The sequence below is a fragment of the Acomys russatus genome, chromosome 17, assembly GCF_903995435.1.
Source record: "Acomys russatus chromosome 17, mAcoRus1.1, whole genome shotgun sequence".
Taxonomy (NCBI): Eukaryota; Metazoa; Chordata; class Mammalia; order Rodentia; family Muridae; genus Acomys; species Acomys russatus.
In genome coordinates this window covers 23,812,787-23,828,544 of record NC_067153.1, presented here as the reverse complement: position 1 = coordinate 23,828,544, position 15,758 = coordinate 23,812,787, and the positions used below count along the sequence as shown (strand labels likewise).

Sequence of the window (15,758 nt, the reverse complement as noted above, 5' to 3'; positions counted from 1 at the left end):
ACTCACAGCAAGACACTCCTGCCCCGTGAGGACAAGGAGTTTTTCCCATTTGATATAAGGAGAGGCTTCTTTCCTGGTGACTCTTTGGGACTATTTCAACTACCACTAGAAACACAGAGAGGCTTTTGTGAGCTGCTATGTGTTTTATTTTATTTTATTTTTTGTAAAAGTAAATGTAACACATAGAGTTGACAGGACTGATCTCAACCTTCTGGGGACAGCAGGTTCCTTTAGGGTCACACAGGAAGTAGTATCTTTTAAACCACCATGAGAGTTACTTTTTGGAATGACTACAGCCCCTGGTCCCCTAAATGCAGAAGAGTGTAGGACAGGCTTCAGGGACAACACTGGGCCACAGCTTCTCCTCGTTGGTCATACCACAGCATAGTTCCTCCCTAATCGATTTCTAAGAGCAGACCTTAGCAAACAAAGGACTAAGAAAAACTATAATTACTGTTTCTCAGCTCTCCTGGAAACTGCACCCCCAGACATGTAAATCTGACTAGATTCTATGAAGGGAGTGGATGCAGGGCGTCAGACACTGAAATGAAAATGTGAGCCCAAGGTCATCTGAAGCTAAAACTCAAACTCAAGAGTCTAAAGGTGTCAGTGTGACAGGCGTTTAGAAATGGTGCAGGAGGCAAGACAGGCAACAGGGAGGGTGTTCTTGGGGTAGGCGTCTGCCTGCTCGCCATCACTTCTTCACCTTATCCTCAGCAGCCACAACTTCCACGGCTTTACACACGATCTCATCATTTCCCAGGAACTCCATGAGCTCGGTGAGCTCCAAGAGCTTCAAGCTCTTGTCCAATTCAGCTCCATGATGGCCTCTTCTGAGAGAACCTCTACGTGCTTGATGGTGTCTCATGTCACCATGGGCCACAATCAGGACCCATTTCTCCTCCTTGAGCAGCAGCACAACTCCTTTATTCCAAAAGGCTAGTGCTCTGGCAATAGTGTCCTTCAGGCAGTCACAGGAAGTGGGCTGATCTTCAGTAAGGTCTACATATCTGTGGTCCTTACTGATGCTGCTGTGGAAAGGATGATCAGGTTCTACTGGAGGCGGTGGGACATCATAAGATCACCTCCAGATCTTTACCTGCTCCTTACTGTGCTCTGCAGCAGTTTGTGCTTTCCTGAGCTCAGTCAGACCCTATAGCATCACTCACTGGGGTGCCAGGTTCTGACCACTGGCAGCCACATCTGGTCAGTGACACTTGAGCTGACCCAATGGTCCAGATTGCTCTTTTCTGCCTGGGAGTGAAACAGATGTCAAATTCATAGCCAGCATCTCACAACGCCTGCCGTCTGCACTTCGCCTCCAAGCTGTACCCAAGGTACCAGGCATGCTCACTGTGCTAGATCAGTGCCAGCTTGTAGGAGGCCATGGCAACAGGCAGGGGATGAGGCAGTCACTCTCATCCTTTTTATTATTACTATTATACACACTGTTATCTGTGGTTCAAGGGATGGAACCCAAGGCCTCATGTATGTTATGTAATCATTCTGTCACTGGTCTACACCCCAGACCCATTTTTTACATAATAAAATGTTTATAGTCAATATCTCGAGTTGAACTGAGGATCCGCGTCTTGTGAAGGTCAAGACCCTACTAAAGAGCGATCAAGTGAAAGGGTTGATTAATGAAATCGGTGTCTATGGCCAGATTATTCAGCATCACTGAAGAAAGAGTGAAGAGGAAATAGCTTGACTTCCTTCCTCATGCATTTCTTATACTGTGACTGATGGCCCACTTTTAGTTTTTTTCTGACATGAAGAAAGTTCATGTCAAAAAGTACAGTCTGGGAGAGAAAATAGTTTTGCTGAGATTTTGCCATGTTTTATTTCACAGACCAACTTACCCGGACAATAGGTGCCCAGAAATCTGCTTATGCATTCTTTTGTGAGGGTATTACTGACTGTTATCAGAACACGAGTCAAACAATAGGGTAAAGAAGATCATCCCCCACCCCCAACTCCAACTGGTAGACCTCCTTCATGGCGATGGAGCTCTACCTAGAAGGCAGAGGAAGGCGAAGCCACCCTACCTGCCTCAGTATTTTTGACATGGTCCTCTATATAAGAAATATCTGTATAAGAAACAGCACCCAGGGCTGGAGAAATGGCTCAGAGGTGAAGAGCACTGACTGTTCTTCCAAAGGTCCTGAGTTCAAGTCCCAGCAACCACATGGTGGCTCTCAACCATCTATAAGATCTGGTGCCCTCTTCTGGCCTGCAGGCCTACATGTAGACAAAACACTGTATATATAATAAATAAGTAAATCTTAAAAAGAGAAAATAACAACAACAACAACAACAACAACAGAAAGAGTACCCAAGCTATTGGCTCTTCTCTGAGGTCTCCTGGCTCTAACTGAAATTGTACCCCTAAGTGGGTCTTCAGCATATAGACAGCAGATCATGGACTTACCTCTCGCGTTCCTCATGATGAGCAACTGTTCTTTAGGAAGGATTTGACGTCTCTGGGTAATCTTGGCTCATGTAGACCCCTACTTGTATGTGATGAGTAATGTTGATGGTCAATGTGACAGGACCTAGAATCACCCCGAAGATGGCTCTTTGAGGATGTCTGTGAGAAATTTTCTCAATTGGGTTTACTGAGGTAGGAAGACATGCCCAAACTGTGACAGGCAGCACTGTAGCAAAGGCTGATGTCCCAGACTGAATAAAAAAAGGCAAGCTTACTACCAGCATTCATTGGTCTGTGCATCTTGACTGCAGAGGCAATGAGACCAGTCATTCAACCCCCATTACTGCAACCCACTTTTGTTCCTAGAATTGCTTCATGTCAGGCATCAGGCCGCAGCAACATGGAAATGAACTAAATGTAGTGAACCAGAACCATCGTGAGTGGGCTCTTGTTAATGCCATAACTGGCTTCTAATTCTAACCTTTCTGATTACTAGACGGGTGGTTCAAGCAAGGTACTCAACTCTCCTGAGTATCCTAGTTGCTTCTAATAAACAGATAAAACAAGCATTGACCATACCTGAGGTTTTAATTTGCCACCTGTTTTAGTTAGGGTTTTATTGCTGTAAAGAGATGCCATGGCCATAGCAACTCTTATAAAGGAAAATAATTAATTGGAGCTGGCTTAGAGTCCAGAGGTTTAGTCTATTATTATCATGGTGGGAAGCATGGCAGCATGCAGGCAGACATGGTGCTGGAGAAGGAGCTGAGAGTTCTACATCTAGATCCGCAGGCAGCAGGGAGAGAACTGACTTGAGCTCCTGGGACCTCAGAGCCATCCCCTACAGTGATATATTTCCTTCAGCATGACCACACCTACTCCAACAAGGCCATACCCTCTAAGAGTGCCACCCCCTCTGGGCCAAGCATTCAAATGCATGAATCTATTTGGGCATACCACCCATCATCCAAATGATGTTTTATGATTTCTAATCAGTCGCGCGCAAGCTCCTAAGCCAACCACAGTGATAGTTTAGAAATAGTTATATGGGGTGCATTCCTGGCCAAGAAGATGGGGACACAGTTTTGCTTGCCAGTGCATCTGGATATGAGGTGTTGAGCTATTGTGACCATGTGGTGGCCACAAAGGGTCAGAGTGCCTGAGCACAGTAGAGAAATGAGGAAGCATTTGGGGCTTCTCTTAGCAGCACCAGTCACGGAGTCTCCTTTGGACTTCTAGTGTATCAGAACTTTCCCCATGGGTTAAACTCCGTGGGCTGGCTTTTCTGTTTCCTGAAGTTGAAAGACCCTTAAGCGATATACTCAGTGTTGTTTGAGTTCAATGGGTAGTAAATAAATTAGCCTATATGAAAGTCTTCACACATGGCTTGGCGTTCAGTAAAGAATCGATTAATGTTAACTTTAATACAAATATGACAAAATCCATTATGTCTGTCACTGGGGATAGTTTAAAGTATAATTGTTGTTTTATTCAGTTTTCCAGAGGATTTTTTACAAGTCAGAAAAGTAAAAGAGGTGAGGTCAGTTGTGGACAGAAAAGTTGACATTCCCCTCCCTGTACTCATGGCTAAGAGTCTCAGAAATGCTACAAAAGAGCTCCATCATTTCAAATTCTCTTCACACTTATTACTAAATTGTAGTCCCAGGGGCTTGTATCATTTTCACTGCGGTGAACAAACATGGGGAAGTGCCTCATCTACTTCATGCTAGCTGCTGTGATAGTTAATTTTGATCATCAACTTTGATTGGCTTAGGAAGTCCTCAGGGCATTAGGGAGGCACATCTTTGGGTGTGTCCATGCAGATGTTTCCAGGGAAGATTGACTGAGAAGCGGATCCACATCTCACTGGATGACGTCATAGGCTGAGGAAAAAGGCTAAAAGAGAAAAGCGACTGCATGTTCCTGTTGTTCTTTTTTTTTCCTCTATAGTGAGGCTTTCTTAGACCTGCCAGTGACATAAGTAATGTCATAGAGGCTTATTAATATTTTAAAGATTAGGCCTTTTGCAGTCTCCCATCTTCCAACCACTGTAACCTGACTAATCTTGGCACTACATCCTGGCCCCAAGGTCAGGTCTTCCTCTCTGCTGCACTCTGGTGCCCTCTGTTCACCTCTGTGTTCACTAGCTGAATCTCTCATCTCTCAGTTTTCCAAGAGTTCCACTCTCAGCCCAAATGTCCACCATCCACTTTCTGTTCAGATATTGGCTGCCAGCTCTTTATTACAGCCAATCATTTATAATTCTAGATTGCCTTAGGCAGGTAAGGAAGAATGAATATTTACAAAATAGAAAGGGAGGTAATGGCACATAGAAATGACAATACAAGAATCCTGCCAGCATTTAGCTTTCTGATGGTACAGAGTAAATAACTGAATATATGGAGACACACCTTCACACATTGTACCCCAGCATGCCTCCACGGGGCTGTGAACCTGTCTGCTTGCCGCAGCAGTCGGCCCGACTTTTATGACTCTACTGTGAAGGATTGAATCTCTTGAACTGTGAGTTAAAACACTTCCGTTCTCATAGTTGCTTCCTGTAGTGAATTTGGTCACAACATCAAGCAAAGAAATAACTCACCAGTATGTGGAATTACTATTTAAAACAATGTTTTCCTTGTAAGCAAATTAGGGAATCATTTTAGTTTTGTTTTTGTGACTAGTAGGCCTTAAACATCTTGGAGTCAAAATATTTTGATGTTGTCTGAAGTTCTGAAGTGCTTTCTAAAATGGGCTACAGGCATCTGGGAGGGTACTCCCCCAATTCCTAGGTAATATATAGTAGTTTCCTAATCTGAAATAATTAAAAGGTTTGAATAATATATCTTCATGTTATCCTGGGTCATCCAGAATTTCCTGGATATGTTTTATCTGAACCTCTTGAGTGACTGTTCAGGTAGCAAATTGTCTCAGTCATTTTTTTTTTTTTTTTTTATTTTGGAAGCTGCTAACCTGCACTTCCGGTTCACTCAGGTAATTAAGTTTTATTCCTTCTCAAGTCTTTGAGGGTGTTGAAGAGCAGATAGTTTAGTCTTACAATTAACTTTAGTAGGTTAGGGGTTAAGATGTTTTTAGGTCTAGATAGATATTTTAAGTTATTAGAGATAAGATATGATAGACATTGATTTTCATTCAGAATTTTAGACTCAGCAAGATAGGAAAGATGTTTACTTCAAGTTTGCCAAATACAAAAAGCCAAATCACTATGAATATAGCATTTATATAATTCCTAATTGTTTTGTGGTTCTTCCTGCTGTATGTAGTTTATTTTATTTTTGGGTAATAATAGAGATGTATATGTAAAAATAAGTATAATAAAAAAGAATAAATGACAAAAAATAAAAAAATATGGAAAAAAAATGGTAGCCAACACCATGGATAGAGTCGCCTTACCAGTGCTCTCCCTTATATATATTGGAGCCCCATGACACTGCTTTACAGGACCTTTGTCTACATGAAGAGTCTGAGCTAATCCCCATCTTTTTGCCTCCTCCTCCAAATCCATGGTCGTTTTTGCAATACAATACCCTGGCTGGACTTGCTAGCCCCAGTCTTTTGCCTTGGACTAATACTTCCTTCCTCCGAGTCTATACTAAGATGCTTATCAGCCTGTAGAGACCAAGTCTCATTGGGGTCAAGCATCCCAAGACTGTTTACACGTTGGGCCCAGACTAAGGCAAGACTACGTTCTCTTCACACTTGACTGTCCATACAATGTTACTTGTAGTATGTTTTCAGGGATAACTGTTTGACACTGACCAATTGATGTGCTGTTCTCTGGAAGTACACCCATCCTACTCCCAGCTTTCCTCAGTTGTTTATAGACCTTTGTGTAGGGTTGAGGCCTCATAAGCTTTTCCCCACCCAGTTTGGATTGTTCATTGGTGTCATTCTTGTTCACTCACATTTGGGCGGTCATGATGGCGAGACTTTTTGCTTGTAGCTTCTGATATTACTAGTAGATACAAGATCACATAAAACTCCCCGATCCTCTGGCTCTTACAGTCCTTTCATCTGTCTCCCATATGTTCTCTGAGCTTTCTGTATGGGGTGGTTTTGTAGATACATTCATTGGTACTGGGATTCACACCTCTGCATATTGATTGGTTAGGGTTCTCTGTAGTGGTCTTTGTTGCAAAGAGTTTCCTTGATGAGAGGTGAAGACTACACTTATCTGTGGGTATAAGGAAAAATGTTTATAAATTGTTGTTAGGGATTGTATGATTTTTTTCAAAAGAAATACCATATTGGCCTGTAGAAGGACTATCTACAAGGTTCCCTGACAATCCAAAAGACACTTATCCTAGAACTCTGTGGCACATCTGGCCAATCACATAATAAAGACTGGAAGTAAAGGATTCAGATCCCAAAGAGAGAAACATAATCCAAAAGTTCTATTATGTTCAAGGCTAGGTGTACCTTGAGCAATAGTGTTGGTTGCAGAATTGTCTCCAGTAAATTAGAAGGATGGTGTCCTAAGGCATGTGGTTCCCTTTGTCTGAGCCTAAGGACACTAACTGCTATCACAGAACACACAGCTAATTACACTTGTGACCTTCCCACGTTCCAGGTCCGGTAGTGGGTGCTTCACAGGGATTTGAGTATTCAACATTTTGTTTTGTAAAGGTGGTGCTTGGATGCCATCCTAGTTCTTTTGCTGTTATGAAATACCACAACCAAGGGAACTTATAAAAGAAAACATTTAATTGGGAACTTGCTTACAGTTTCAGAGGATTAGTCTATACCCATTATGGCAGGGAACATGGCAGCAGGTGGATAGGCAGGTTTGGTGCTGAAGTAGTAACTGAGAGCTTACCTCTCATTTGCAAGTTTCAAGGAGAGAGAGAGAGAGAGAGAGAGAGAGAGAGAGAGAGAGAGAGAGAGAGAGAGAGAGAGAGAGAGAAAGAGAGAGAGATTAGGCCTGACCTGGGGTTTTTGAAACCTCCTCAGTGACCCACCTCCTCCAACAAGGCCACACCTTCTAATCCTTCCCAAACAGTTCCACTAACTGAGGACCAAGCATTCAAACTATGGGTCTGCCTATGGGGGCTGTTCTCATTAAACAATCACAGGTGCTGATGGATGGGCTTACTCAGGCAGCCTGAAGCAAAGCCCAGGTGGTATGTAGCTCTGTTGTACATCTGAGCGTCCCAGTTTTTTTCCAGCTCTTTGTGTACATCTAAGCCTTCTACTTGCTCCTCCCTTAAACATCTTTTACTTTCAGAGTTTTCCTTGTCTGCTCTTTACCATTAGATGTCTGACTCATATCAACATTTTACACTTAATTTCCAGTCACCACCAGGCAAGCTCATCTTTCTGACAGTGATGCATATTCACGCATTCAAGAAGACCTTTTCAAACACTTAATTATGGCTGAACAAGGTTTCATTTTAGCAGATGACTCTGAAAGTGGCACAATAGCAGTGTCACACTCGGCCACAAAGGGCCACACTCCCTGTGTGGAGGCCTGCATAACAACACTTTAGTTTTAAAAAGCTTCCCCACGGACTCACCCTAAAAAGTGCTTTCTTCTATCATTTTTCTAGAAAGATGTCAGATGAACATATCATTTCTGAAAAAGGGACTCTACATTTAAATATAACAATTGTCAATTGTGTCTCTTTCATGACTCTTGATCTTGTCCATTTACTCCCTTTCCTGTTGGAATATGCAACAGTGACAGATGAATGGCAAAATGAAAAAGTTCTCATGGCTGTGGCCATCTCCAAATTGTGACATTTATTTTTAAAATTTAAAGATAATGTTGATGTGGCCTAACCAATTCTTTTGATATCTCTGAAAAACACAACTAGGAATGAAGCCAGGAAATTTTACTTGAACACACACACACACACACACACACACACACACACACACACACACACACACACACACAGAGTCATAATTAGGGTTTCTAAGGCTGTGATGAAACACCATGACCAAAAAGTAAACTGGGGAGGAAAGAGTGTATTTGGCTTATACTACCACAGCACTGTTCATCATTAAATGAAGTCAGGACAGGAACTTAAAAACAGGGCAGGAACCTGGAGGCAGGAGCTGATACAGAGGCCATGGAGAGCTGCTGCTTACTTGCTTCCTTCTTCTGGCATGCTCAGTCTGCTTTCTTATAGAACCCAGGACCACCAGCCCAGGGACAGCACCACCCACAATAGACTGGGCCCTGTCCCAAGGATTACTAATGAAGAAAATGCCTCACAGCTCGATCTTATGAAGACATTTTCTCAACTAAGGTTCTCTCCTTTCATAGAACTGTAGTTTATCTATCAAGTTGACGTAAGATTAGCCAACACTCTTTAATACCACTCTCAGCACTCTGCTCAGAGTCTGGATGCAAGTCCCAGAATCTGTCCCAATCCCTAGCTTGGTGGAGTCTCTCAGAGGACATCTATGTTGGACTAATATCTACTTATAAGTGAGTATATACCATGCACCTATTTCTGGGTCTGAGTTACCTCACTCAGGATGATCTTTTCCAGTTCCATCCATTTGCCTGCAACAATTGGGATGTATATGAATAAATTATAATAAATAAGTAAACAAATAAATGACTAGCCAACACACACACATTTTTAAAAATTAATTTATTCTTGTTACATCTCAATGGTTATCCCATCCCTTGTATCTTCCCATTTTTCCCTCTCTCCCTCCCATTTTTCCCTTATTCCACTCCCCTATGACTTTGCCTGAGGGAAATTTCTTCCCCCTGTATATGCTCATAGGGTATCAAGTCTCTTCTTGGTAACCTGCTGTCCTTTCTCTGAGTGCCACCAGGTCTCCCCCTCCAGGGGACATGGTCAAATATGAGGCACCAGAGTTCATGTGAAAGTCATACCTCACTCTCCACTTAACTGTGGAGAATGTCCTGTCCATTGGCTAGATCTAGGTAGGGGTTTAAAGTTTACTGCCTGTATTGTCCTTGGCTGGTGCCTTAGTTTGAGTGGGACCTCTGGGCCCAAATCTGCCTATCATAATGTTCTACTTGTAGGTTTCTAGGACCCTCTGGATCCTTCTACTTTGCTATTCTCCCATGCTTCTCTCATCTAGAGTCCCAATAGGATGTCCTCCCCTCTGTCCCAGTTTTCTGGTAAGTGAAGGCTTTCATGGGACATGCCCCTTGGGCTAGTATGCAGATATAAGTGAGTATATACCATTTGAGTCTTTCTGCTTCTGGGTTAACTCACTCATTATGATCATTTCTAGCTAAATCCATTTACCCACAAATTTCAGGAATTCCTTGTTTTTAATAGTTGAGTAGTATTCCATAGTGTATATGTACCACAGTTCGTTTATTCATTCTTCTACTGAGGGACACTTAGGCTGTTTCCATGTTCTGGCTATTGTGAATAAGGCTGCTATGAACATAGTTGAGTAAATTTTCTTGTTGTGTGCTGGAGCATCTTCTGGGTATATTTCAAGGAATGGAATAGCTGGGTCTTGAGGAAGCCCTATTCCCATTTTTCTGAGATAGCACCAGATAGATTTCCAAAGTGGTTGTACTACTTTGCATTTCCACCAGCAATGAAGGAGTGTTCTTCTCTCTCCACATCCTCGCTAGCATGTGATGTCACTTGAATTTTTGATCTTAACCATTCTGATGGGCACACACACATGTTTAAGCACAATTTTGGTGTGTAATTGTGCTGTCAGTCTTCCACTGGTCAGATGGGTTTGCATTGAGGAGGATCAGTAAGAAATTTGTCATTTTATTTCCTTTTTTTTTTTTTTTCTAAAGATGGTGTGCAAGGGAGCAGAAAGCTTGGCATTCAGCCGCCAAGCCTGTGGCTTGAATATTTTACATCTGTCAATGGAATTCCTTTTGGCATCTTATCAGAACACAATGAATTTGATTTTGGAGAGGCGGGGAGATCCTCTACAGTCTTCTTCTCGGCACAGAAACAGCTACTGTGTGGCCCAGCGAGTCACTTTGAATTCCTTTGCTCAGGGTCTCATCCTCACTAGTAGAGCGACACTTTATGCCTTCTCCAGCTTCTGACATTTCCGTTTGATGTGGTTCTATTGAAAGGGAACTGTAGCGCCTAAGATTCCATTTAAAGCCTGTTTATTGTAATAAGCAGATACTGTGAGGGCTGCTAGTCTGAATCTCTGAGGGATGAAGTGAATGAATTCAAAAAACTATATTTAGTGGGGATGAAATAAGCCAAGGGAATTGAATTGGTCTCAGCAGGGAGAGGACAGCTATGGAAAAGGGGGACTTGCGTGCTGGCCATCCAGCCTGCTCTACTGTGAAGAAGGAGGATAGAGGAAGGCTGGTGTTACCTTCCCCCTGGGTGATACAACATCAAGACCAGTGCTTACAGAAAGCAGAAGAGGGAAGCGTTCTGTAACCCCGTGAGTCTTCTGTCACTACCACCTGTCCCCCAAGTGCAGGATCCCTCAATAAGTCATCAGAGTGGCTTGTCTGGCAAGACAGCTGAGGTTCACAGGGGGCAATGTGTCATCCTGCAATCGCATCATATCAAGAGCTGGACTTGAACCCAAACCTCTTATGGTCTTGATTATGCTGCCTGGTCTTGCTGTAATACTGGAGAAGACCTATTGCGAGAAGTTAGGCAAAGCACTGCTGGCAGGAGAAGCTTGTACCCTACTTAGCCCTTAAGCTGGATGATCTCCAGGTCATTTCTATTTCTAAGTAGGTGTTGTGTAGCTTTTGAATTGAGACAGTTCCTTCTAGAATGTTAAGACCCAGGGAGCTCTTGAAACCTAAAAGGTTCATATCAGCCTGCCCCAAGGCTTTATAAGCAGTAGCGACTCCGGTGGAGAGGACACGGTTGATGAGCTCAGGTATGTGCAGGTGATGCAGGGAGGCCTGTGGATTCTGCGTCCACGAGGCCTCATCTAGACTTAGATGGGCTTTTTGGTGATGCAGCTGTCTTTAAGCCACCTGTGCTCCTGTATGTAATATGTCTCATTCACATTCCCTTGAGTGATCCCAGCACACAGTGGTGCACTCAGCTACGCCTAGGAGGACTTGATCTGTTTTCAGTCTCCCATCTGGGGTAAGGAGAGTTTTGTTCACACCTCCTTAGAAAGTGACTCTAACTTGTGACTCTGTCTCCTTGCTGACACTAAACAGAAAAAAGGAAAACATATACTTTAGTGCTACTATGGAGAATTTCATCATTAAAAAAATAAAGTTCTTTGCTTAAGCCAGCTCTTTCTTCAAGGGCTCCCATATGTCTTAGCTTCCACACTTGAAGGACTTCTCAGATTGGACCGATGTAATCCATGCATGTGCCTGCCTCTCCTGCTAGGTTTTCTTCAAAGACTGTAACAGTTGCTTTTCATGTCTTTTCCTCTTCTGGCAGCTCTTTAGCTGCTCTCTGAGAAAGTCTCATGCCTGACACTTCAATATTTTTAGAGACAATGAACATGGAGATTTATTTTTTTAAGACAAATAATCAATCTAAGGGATGTTACAAAAATTCCAGGTAATATATAGCTAAAATTCCTCACTGCTAACTTCACATGGATGGTGGCTCCATGTGTGTGAGGGGTGCAAAATGGGTATGGATATAATGTGGCAAATAAGATTGACAGATAATTAATATATCAATTAGCAAATGTAAGCTGAGGCTTTTCAAAAGGGCTAAGAGAAAAAAAGTTGGCTTGTGTTTGAATAGCTGCATGTTTTTGTGTGGGTGTGTGCCTGTTTACGTATTTCAGAAGCCAAAGGACAACACTGGGGGTATTGTTTCTCAGGAGCTGTCACTGTATGAGGTGTGAAAAAAATGTCTACCTACCTAAGAATGGGCACCAGTGAAAAGGGAACAAGTGATTTTACCAAAGTTGAACTTGGTGAACCAGTGAGTTTATTAGAGTTACATACAAGAGTGTTGTTGGTCAGGGATTATGTACAGAAAGCATTAACGTGCTGGCTAATTTTATTTTAGCTTGAAACAAGATAAAGTCATTTGGGAAGTTGTAGCCTCAATTGAGAAAATGAGCCCCATCAGATTGGCCTATGGGCAAGCCTGCGGTCCATTTTCTTGATTGGCGATTAACCTGAATTTTGAGGACAGAATTAAGGGCTTCCTGTTTGTTTGTTTACTGGCTAAACTAAGAAAAAAATTAGAGTTTATGTTTAGGATAGGAAAGATACCAAAGAACGCATATGCGTGCTATGTAGGCCAAGTGGTAAGCTACAAAGCTGATGTTAAGGGAGGGAGACAAAGGAATTTAGAGAGTCATGTTTTTCTGTGTGGCCCACCCCTGAACTTTTCTGTCTAACCTCTATGTCTTAGTTTTGTTTCCTGCTGCTGAGAAAATACTCTGACAAGAGCAATTTGAGGAATAAAGGGTTTATTTTGCTCAGTTCAGGTTACAGCCCATCAAAGCATGGAAGCCAGAGCAGCACGGACTTGAAGGAGTTTGCCAAGTTGCACTCAAGAAGCAGAGAGCAGTGGACGCACCCTGCTGCTCAGCTCCTTATAAGCCCAGTATCCACCACCATGGAACTGCGCCATCCACAGTGGATGTACATCTATTTGAATTACTGTAACCAGCAAAGTTCCCTACAGGAATACCCAGGCTCTCATGTCCCAGATGATTTGACATTCTGTCACGTTGACAACACTAACTAACCATCACACCCTGTATTTTTTTTTTTCTCGGATTTTCCTACATATTTGACCAAAGTTATTTACTTGAGAATTGTTCTAAAATTGTGACCCAGCTCCTTAAATTTAGAAATGGCCCTTTGTCTCAGATTTTGCTAGTGAAACCATTCTTTGGAGCTTTGAGAATTGACACACATGCACCATCATCACCATCATCATCATCACTAGCAGTAGCAACAGCAACAACAGAAACAACACACATGCCAATTTCAGTGAACAGGTCCTTAAGTTAGAGAAAGGCAAGCCCACTCAAGGATGATGCTCTCTAATCACAGACCCAGTGTCCAGTGGAAGATGCATCGGCAGCACAGAGAAGAGCAAACAGTTGAGGACTGGAAAGGCTCCAGTCCATGGTCCTCAGAGTCCCAGTCAGTCCTTAGGCTCAATTTAGCATAGTTCTCCACTGTGAACCCCTGTGCTGGAAATTGATGTTAGTTGACTCCCTGATGAAGAGTTGTTATGATGGTCTGAATAGGAAACGCCCCCCCCCCCCCATCAACTCATACTTTGAAAGCTTGGTCCCTTGCTGATGGAGGTGGGACAGTTTTTTAAGAGGTGAGGCCTAGATTAGGGAAGATGGCCACTGGTACCTGCTCTTGCAGGTCATACCAGTCCTCTTGTTTCTTCCCTTGTTATTTTCTGTCTGCCAAGAAGTCATCAAATCTCTTGCCACATGTTCCAAGCACAGCACAAAATGACCATGGACGAAACTGCCCCAAACAGTGAACCTGGAGAAATCCTTCCTGCCTTAAGCTGTTGATGTTAGGGATTTGGTCACAGAGATACATTCATCACAGCATCCTTTTTCCCCATGTCCACCTTGGATTTTTCACTTGGATTGAAAGGGTAGACTTCTCAGGTTCATTTATTTTTATTGGACTGGGACCTCTTTTATCAAAAATATAATCTCAATTATGGCATGGAAATCTCTGGATGATGTTAAGGGAGGGAGACAAAGGAAGTTATAAAAATGTTTTTCTTGACAAAACCTGCTTTGTCTGGTTGCAAATTTCTGTTTTACATATCTGCCCAGGAATAATAATTCTTTTCTTCCTTGAAGACCTGTCTTAATTTTCTTACCTACACCTTAGGCAAGGCAGATGGGCGATTTAGATTGATTTTACAGATTGCACAGGCAGAAATATGAAAGGAAAAAAGCTCATTAATAGCATGAAATATTACTCTGGTAATTGTTCTTATTTTATAGAAAAGGAATCAGAGGCTCAGAGAAGTTAAGTGCTGTTCCTAACTCACCGATGATAAATGACAAAGGCAAGATTGAAGTCCTCAGCGTATGCCATTTTAAAAGGAGTCAAAATTGCTGCCTAAAGGAAAAGGAGATGTTGGAGCTCTCAGAAGAGGAACAATGGCTTGACAGAGAAATCAGACAAGAAGGAAAGCAGAACCCATGCAACCTTCCTGCACTCTCTGCCCCGTCCTGGCCATGGCTCTGTGTTTGCAGCACTTCCATGTGAGGGCTTGCTCTCCTTTCCCTGCCTGGTAAGTTCACAGTGATTTTTATTTTGTGTAAATTCTTGGTGCTGAGTTGTTTCCCCCTTTTTCTCTCCCTTCTTTTAGTCTTTCAAGATTTATTTATTATGATTATTGTCGTTGTTGTGGTTTGTGTGTGTGTATGTATGCCACCTCTATGTGAGCGCCTGTGGAGGCCATAGGGAGTATCTGTGAAGCTGCCTAAGTTACAGATGATTGTGAGCCATCTGACATGGGTGGTAGGAACTGAACACCAGTCCTCTGGAAGAATTGCTCTTAAACTGTTGAGACATGTCTCCAGGCCTCTTCCCTTCCCTTCTCTTCCTTTCCCTTCCCTTCCCCCCTTCCCCCCTTCCTTCCTTCCATCCATCCTTCCTTCCTTCCTACTTGCCTTCCTTCCTTCCTTTATTCCTTCCAGGAAAAAGGCTGTGGTGGTTTGAATAAGACTGACCCCTCATAGGCTCATGTACTTGAATGCTTATTCATCTGAGAGTGACACTATTTGAAAGGATTAGAAGGATTAGGAATTCTGGGCCTGTTGGAAGTAGTATGTCATTGGGCTTTGACATTTCAAAAGCCCATGCCCAGCTCAGGTGTTCCCTTTCATCCTACAGATTAGGACATAGCTCTCATCAACTGCTCCAGTACCTGCTTGAATGCAGCCATCATGGTAATGGACTAAACTTTTGAAACTGTAAGCAAGCCCCCGCTTACATGTCTTTTTAGTACAAGTTGCCTGAGTAATGGTGTCTCTTCACAGCAATAGAACAGTGACTTGAGACACAGATTAAGTTGTCTGTCTGTGGGACACAGTCTGACTTAGGCACAGGGATATCCTGGAATATTAGGACCCATGATCTTGGGGTGAGACCTCCAAAGTCTTTGTAGAAAATTTGTGGAGAGGATTGCGATTTTTCAGAGTGATGCAACTGAGAGTTAGGAAGCCTTTTAACCTGATTTCCCTAGAGGTATCCCCAGCAGACCTATTTAACCTTCTCCCACTCCATGCACTCCTGGACTATAATGACTATGGCTTTTTCATTTCCTTCCATTTGGAACCTCTCATAGTCCCCACTTCATAGAAACGATAGGTGAATGGTTTATTTGACTTAGGTATCCGAGTAAATGGATCTAATAGAATTCAGGGGTAGAAGTCT

The 15,758-nt window shown here is 42.7% G+C and overlaps 1 pseudogene; it reads right to left on the bottom strand.

Annotated features, from left to right (window-relative positions):
* Positions 1-694: 694 nt before the first annotated feature.
* On the bottom strand, positions 695-15,267 carry LOC127201805 (phosphoglycerate mutase 1-like; annotated as a pseudogene).
* Positions 15,268-15,758: the final 491 nt, after the last annotated feature.